This window comes from Furipterus horrens, unplaced genomic scaffold, assembly GCF_987537825.1.
Source record: "Furipterus horrens unplaced genomic scaffold, mFurHor1.1.pri manual_scaffold_7, whole genome shotgun sequence".
Lineage (NCBI taxonomy): Eukaryota > Metazoa > Chordata > Mammalia > Chiroptera > Furipteridae > Furipterus > Furipterus horrens.
Window position 1 is genome coordinate 35,015,157 of NW_028327177.1, and position 8,028 is coordinate 35,023,184.

An 8,028-nucleotide genomic window follows, 5' to 3' on the forward strand; every position below is an offset into this window, starting at 1 on the left:
TCTTTAAAAGTGTTTAGAAGAGTGCACAGCAGGGCATATTTTCTTTCTTACTGGCAAGAGTTTGTAACTGGATACGTTAACATTACTGAGAACATGAAAACATGAAACAAAAGTATTGATTCAAGAATTCACTCAAGAATCCAAGTGCACACTGGCTGGTTCTGTTTTATCTTTTTAAAGTATGAATTACATTGGTTGTTTATGGTAGACAGGTACAATTTGGCTGGTCCTTCTCTTTCTGCATTTTTCAACATACATGAAAGAAAGTGTTATTTTTATTGTTAAATTTACATTATCTTCTCTTTAATTGCATCAGCTGCTGACTAGATCTAGAAATAATGACATTTAAAAGGAAAATGGCAACCATCTCCAGAAGACTGCAATCTAATGGAAGAATCTAATTAATTTAACCTCATAATCTTCGGTAATGGCTGAGTTTCATCATTCCCGAAGATGGAGCTGGGAGGATTTAATAGCCCTGTGCATCCCCGCAGACTCCACAGATTGGCTGGTGAAAGGGAGATTTTTCTTCATATTTCTTCAATTCACATATTGGCAACGTCTGCTGAAAGTGTACGAGGAAGTGAGCTAGGAAGACAAAGTGTGTGGCAATAACAGGTGAAAGTGAGAACCCCATTTTGCAAAATGTCTTGCCACTCGTTGTATGTGGTGGAGGCAAAACAAAATCTCTTTGTTGAGAGACATGGGACCAAGAATTTAAGATTACCTATAAATATTCTTGCAGGTTTAAATTGCAACAGAAAGGGAAAGCAAGGCTTAACTTCAGGAAAACGAGAGCTTTGCACAGGTCTTCAACTAGTCTTTGAGATGCCATTATTCATTTTTGTTCTTTCCTGAATGATTTGTGATAGTTTCTGGAACCTGTGCTAATATAAGAAAATAGAAAAGTGTGGGGGCCCTGTATGAACACACGGATACAACAATGGAGTAGGGGATATTTTAAGATATTTGCACCATCAATAATGTTACTGCTTTGAATTATATACTGCCCAGATTTACTATTGGTGAAGAGATCTGGGAGCATCTTTACCAGTCAAAGCCAGCTTCTTGTCATTGTAAAATGAACTGCATGTGACTTTGTAACTGTGAATGTAAACATGGATCTGTGTTTTTCTGATCACAACATATGTCAGAAAATATTGATAACGTGTTTGAGGGAACCCTTATGTCAGACTCTAGCCCTATCTTACATGTATTTGCTAGTCTGATAATCATAAAATTGAACTTATTTGCTTGGGTCCCACAACAGTCTTGGAAACTGGGAAGATGGTAGCTGCCAAGGGCTCAGCAGAGGGAAGAACATGTACGGGTGTTATTACACATGGTCACATACTCATTCAGCGACTATTGCACTTCCCTGTGCCAAGCCTTAGGTTAGGGATGAGAGTTGGCCTTTCCTGCAGGAACCCTCACGACGAGTGTCCTGTTTTGCAAACTGTTTCTGTGACTGTGTGTTGTCTACGCTGCTGATCTAAATGCCGAAAATGCCCCATATATCTCTCCACCTCCTGAAAACTGAATCCGCCCTCCAGAGAAGGACGTATTTACCTAGAAAAAGCCCTATTGGTCTTCAGGTGGCACTGGCCCGCCAACTAACAAGCTCCCGAACGCATTAGCAACAGTGTTTCTTCAGTAGGCGGGTACGGGCGTCGTGACTGCGTCCCGCAGGGCCAGCTACTGCCTCTGTGGGAAGAACCCGATACCGCGGTGTCCGGCTGCCCAGCCAGGCTCCTGCGCACTTTCCCGCGCCCGGCTCTCCTTCTCTGGACTTTGTCCTTCGGTTTCCCCAGAAAAGTGGAGGCGCTGAAATTTTATGAGGCTGTAGCTAAGGGCAATTGTGTTGGAGTGTGGCTGGCGATGGTGGGGTGGGGGGATGGGGGGCGATGTCTTGTTTTCAAACCGTGATGCCCTGCACGCACGTCCGTTCCCATTTAGATTGTCTGTTCCCGGCAGGAAGCTGAGCGAGAGATGCTAAAGTTTCCCGCAAGAGACCTTTAAAAGCTCCACCCCCTGCCTTGCAGCAGACCTGGGCCGTGGTTAAGGCCGCCAAAAACTGGGGGTGTGCACAAAGAAGAGAGGAGACTAAGAAGAAAGGCTGTATTCGCTGTGATTTTTCTGCCTGCGGCAGTTTTTGATACTAAGGAAATGGTACTACAGGATCGCCCCCAGAACTGCGGGATGAAAACGAAATGGGTTTGGGGGGCTGGCGACCGCGGAAGACATCCAAGAAAACATCAGTACGAAGGGTGAAGGGTTTGTTTCGATGGAATCTGTCAGCAAAAGGGCATCTGGGTCTGTGAACGCTGTGCCCCGGCCTTGGGGCGTGCGCGGTTGGGCGGAAAACGCCGACACGTGGTTCCTCTGAGTTAAAGAGCTCGGGTCCGAGTCTACGACCACCTGGTTGGGTGTTCGTTCACTGAACACGTATTGACTGAGGGCTTGCTCCGTAACAGGCACTCTTCTAGACGCCGAGCACACAGCCCTGTCGTCTTGGGCAGGTCACCTGACCCCCTCGGAATGTCAGTTTCTTCGTCGGCAGAACTGCGGGGTTGGATGACCACAAGGACTCTAAGATCTCTTCCAGCTGTCAAATCTGACACGGGCGCGAATGAGTGTGCGCTCCGCTTAAGGATGAGCCCCCTACTCATGGTGTGGGCGGAGAGAAGGACCCGATAGGCCCCTTGACTTCGGTCACTTCTAGGCAGGCAAGATGCTGTTGTTTCTCGTACTAAGCCGGCAAAACAAAACTGTGGTAAGGTGTGGGAATCTAAGTCATCTCAGTCACCACAGGCTAGTTTTCCAAAATAGTACCGCAAGCCTAGGTGAAACATTTCTTTTCAGAAGCGTTTCATCATCCTCAATATCAGCACTGGCCTCTGCAGCCAGCCGGCCGGCATTAGGCCCCTTTACAGCCCGCGGCCAGAAGCAGGGCTTGTCCTCACCAGGCGATTCTTTCTGAGGCCCGGGGTCCTACTCTCCGTTTGGCGCTGGGATTAGAAACCGATTCCAGCGCCCTCTCAGTGGCCGGGACAGAGGCCTGAGTCGGCTGGCCTTGTGGCCCGCGCGCACCGTGGCGCCCCCAGACCAATTGTCTTTCCTGTCCCAGTTTCCATAGGACCTTTGCGAGCGCCTACTATGGCTCCCCGGATGTCATTTTATAGCCCCCGCTGAAAGTGGAGCGCAAGGACGAGGGAGGGAGCCGCTCGGGTGAGCTGCGCCTCGGGGGATCACCGCGCGCACCCCCCAGCGCCGGCTAGGGCGAGCTTCTGCCCACCCCCCGGGGGCCTCGCGCATGAGAGCCGCACCGTTGCATCCTCGCCCCCTGTTCGATCTCTCGGACTCTACAGGTGGCGGGCAAAGCACCCAGGCCCTCGCCCCCGCCCAGGCCTCCGGCGCCTTCTTCGGCACATCTAGGCTGGCGGAGGGGCAGCAGTCTGCAGCCAGCCTAGCCCCGAGCCTTTCCTGCCTGCGGCCTCCTAATCAAACCGCCACAGCACCTTCCTCAAACCTCCCTCCGTGGGTTTAAAGCCTCGCGGTCCTCCTAGCTCATTAGCGCGTTGCATCCTACAGCCCCCACCCCCATCCTAGAACTAGGAATCTGCGCGCGCGACTGCGCTACCGTAGCGCCCACGGCCCAGGCAGCTGCGGAGCTGGTGGGGAGGCGGGGAAGGGAAGGGAGGGGGCGGGAGGAGATCTAGCCCCGGGAAAGGCTGTGGGTTGGGGCAAACCGATCGTCGCATGGCTAAGCAGAAGCAGCTGCTGGTAATAGGCGCCTCCAGGGAGGGAGAGGGTTCCCCAGGCCGGGATGCAGCCGCGGCGGGAGCTCAGGCGTCCAGAGCAGCGGCTCGCAGAAGCAGCCCGCTGCCAGGGCGCCGGCTCAAAACGTACGCCTTAGTGCAGAACCACCCAAACTTCCGTACAACCCAACAGTCCCTGAGGGCTTTGCCGATCCGCCCTCCTCCCCAAGACCTGGTAAAATGCACTGGCACTCCAATTCTCCTACCCGAAGGAGCGCTCCCCTTTTCCCTACTTGCACCCCAAGGATGGTGCTGGATGGGAGTTATTCAAGGCTTCAGAAAGAGGGGGGAAGGTGGACACCAGTTGAATGCCCCTTGCCTCCTCCCCTCACACCCAGCGTCCTTGCGTTGAGGGCCAAAGACTTCTCACTGTTTCCTGAGGTCAAGCAGCAACGACGCACTTCACTTAGAAGTATCTCTTTGGTTTTCTTTTCCCGTGCACTTCTGAGACGTGAATTAAGAAAATGATGTCTGATGCAGTTTCAGAACCTTAAAATATTATACGTGTTGGTAAACGCAAACATTCCACAACGTAGGAAAATTAATAAGCATATGAAAATCCACGACAAGCCTTAACAACCGATTTTTATCTATCACTTTATATCCGTCCATTATCCATCTAAATATTTTAAAAAGCCCGTGATTTGGTGTAGTTTACATAAACCACAGGCATTTGGCATTTGCTTTTGTGTTTTATTGCGATAAGTTCATGAACTGGCAATTGGCCTTCAAAACCTACTAAATACATATTTTAATTCTGAAAAAATAAAATTCAGCTCAACTTATGGCATTTATATTATATATATATATATATACTAGTTGGGAGAAGGTTCTCTAAAGGTTCTCCGCCCCTAGCCTACCCCTATTAGAGCCCTACAGTGTTCATGCCCTTGGTTCACCACTTCAGTGATATCTAGTAATAAAATCTTTGCGGTCCCAGAATATAATCAATCTAGAATTTCTTTCTTTGAATGTTTACATCATGCAGCTTTTTCGTTACAATCCTGTTAACATGTTTTGTTTAATCCAAGACATGTTAGAAAAGAAAAACAAAGCTGAACGTTCTTATGAAGGGAATAATTTTTCTTAGCTTTTCACTTGATTGAGATATCAGCGGTAGCACTTTGAGTTCCCTCTTTTTTTCTCCCTCAAAATGTGTATTTGATTTTACTTATCAGATGATGCATCTGCGTTGACAGAAGTTTGTCTTTTGACTCTATTTGCAATAATATATAGTTTCAGCGAGTGGAAAGTACATTGTAAAGCGAAACAGCTTCCAGAAGTAAACCACACTCTTTTGTGTATCTGCCTACCTCTTTCAGCTCCCCCAAACAAATCCTGAAAAGACGCCTGATTCTTGAGGGCTTCAGATGTCTCTGAAGAAATGAAATTTGAATGTCCTGTTGGAGGGAGCTTATGTGCTTCTGTATATTGGATTTGGACAAAGGTACTGTTGGGAATCTTTGGGGAAAATAATCTGCTTAGAAACAGCCTGGGGAACAGCATCTCTCCATGAGGTTCCCTGCAAAAATCCCCTTCGCCGAGCTGCTCATACTTTTATGTCCGTAGACACGTCATTGTTCAGGCCATTATTTTCCCTCTTCCACTTTTATTGGATAAGTGCAGCTGTGAAGAACCAAAAACAATATATATTGGAAAAGAATAAGGGGGACTCTCGAATTCTAAAGCTGTACCATAATTTCTAGTTTCACTTCTCTCTTCCCCACCTCCCCCACCCTCCTCTCCAATTTGCAGGACCACGTGTGCGGTTCTGCATCCCACAGTCTCTTCTCGAGTTTCTTATATAGTTTTGGGATTTTTTTCCCTCTCAAGTAGTCAGAAAAATAATGCCGAGGGGGGGGGGAAAGGCCTGAAATCGAATTGCAGAGCCACGAGGCAGAGCGACCGGATGCGCCTGCACAGTAGCAGCCACTCTGGGTCTCCGGATTTTTCCGAGACGGCACTCAAGTGTGCCAGCGCCTAGGCTTCAGGAAAAAGACAACTCTTAGAAAGAAGCCAGACTACCTCCCATAGAGTGTAATCAACAATGAGAACCCTCCTACCTGAGGTGAATTTCTCTTAACTATCTGAAGTGGGAATAAGTCGGTTCATGGTTTGTCGGGGGTTTTTTGTTTTGTATTGTTTTGTTTGTTGGGGTTTTTTTGTTTGCTTGTTTGTTTGTTTTTGCGATTCCTCCCTTGTTGCCACAGACACGCGCGCGATCCCAGACTCTTTCGGTCCACCTCTGGGTCTCCTTCCCCTCTCCTCTTCTCTCCTCTTCTTTTCTCTCCTCTCCTCTCCTCTCCTCTTCTACATCAATCTTCTCATAAAATGATTTATCCTCCATTGAACCTCTCTCAGCTACATGTGCACGATTTCTTGAACAGTGAACAGCACTGTCAGAGGCAAACGGTTTGATCAGCATTTCTTGCTCAAGTTTAACTTTCAACCTCCATTCATACCTACCCCTGTGCCTGGCCTCACTGGAAATCCTCTTTCAACAGCACAGAGTACAGGTACCATGTCATTGCATCTGCCTGAATATGAGACTTCCCCATTTTGTTCCAACCACACCCAAACCTATTGAATTAGGGACTTGAGATTGCTAAGAATTTTGACATAGCTTTAAACATTAAAAATTGCTATAAGTGGTTACACTGCAATGACCACAAGGATCTTTTTTTCTTATATATGGAAAAATAACTCCTTTCACACTTCACATTTTCCACAGCTGATCACCAGTGGTTTCCTTAGCTGATTGTGAAGGGATATGAGTTTTCCTTTTGCATTTGATTTGAAGGGAAATTTAGGCAAATTAGTTAAGCAAATTATTGGGCCGGCCATTTATTTAAGGCTCTACAACAAATTTTAAAAAGTGAAATCCTGGGACAAAGATTTCAGAGTAAGAGAACCTTTAGCTGTCAGCATGCTGTGTGTTATGAAAAGAAACAATAAAATTTATGTGTTCAAATCCCTCCTTTCATACTCACCATAAACATATGGTTTGGTGTTATGATTCAGTTAATATATACATTTAATATCATGTTAAAAGCACTGGTTTAAATGATGCATAAAGCAATTCTAAGTTTTGTTCCTTAAAGGGTAGCTTAAGCTGTAAAATATTTATTGGATAAAATAGAATACCCTACCAAAATAAAGCAAGCAAACAAAATGCGTGAGGAGAAAAGCCACATGGAGGCAAAGACTAAAAGGAAACAAACAAGCAAACAAACAAACAAAAACAGGTAAAAACCAAAACAGAAACAAAAGAAGTCCACCCCAATCAGCAACTCAACTCACTGAATATCTACTATTCAAGGACACATTAGGTTTTCATACCAAGAACAGTTCTTCAGTGCCTCTTATTACATGTTAAGAAATAGACAATTACAATGTTGGAAATATGATTTTCCTCATTCTAAATATTTTATACTTATCAAACATATAATGGATCGTTTGCTTTTTTCCCCCACTGCTTGGGCACTAATTTTGGCTCTTAGATGGTGCTTGATTTGGCATGCAAGGCAAGGCAGTATAAAATTTATCTTTACAGTGACCTCTGGTGCTATTCTTCAGGCTTATTGTTGGCCAATAGAGAGCTGATTGTTTTGTCTAAATGGGCCTCAATCCATAATCTATGCTTTTATAGAATAAACTCTTACAATGAATCCAAACTTTCTTATGCTTTGTGAAGGATAAAACTGTTTAGCTTTCTTTTGCATTATGACAGAACTCACGACATGAAACAGATTTTCTATAAAAGTTTAATAGTCATTTATGAGTATAAACCAAAAAAATCAACAGAAGCACTATCAGCTATCTGCCAAAACATGATCAGGAAATAACAAATGAGATTTAACCTCGATAAGAAGTAGCATGCCTGGGGAAATATAATCTAAAATTTATAAACTTGGGGTCCAATCCATAATATTCATGAATCACTCTCTCCTAAATTTCTGTTCCGCTGATTATTGGAGTTTATTTATGGAGTATAGAGTCCTATTCTACACTATACTGAAAGAGCAATTATTTTGGAAATTTTTAGAAATTCACCTACAATTTTATTTTAGGGGAGAAAGGTAGTATTTTTAAAATTCATCTAGTTGTGAGAAAGAAGAATAAATCTGATGCTTGTTTGTCATATGATATAGAAATGTAAAAAGAACAATCAAGCCATTGCCTTTTGGGCAGGGGCGGGGGGTGCGGTGAG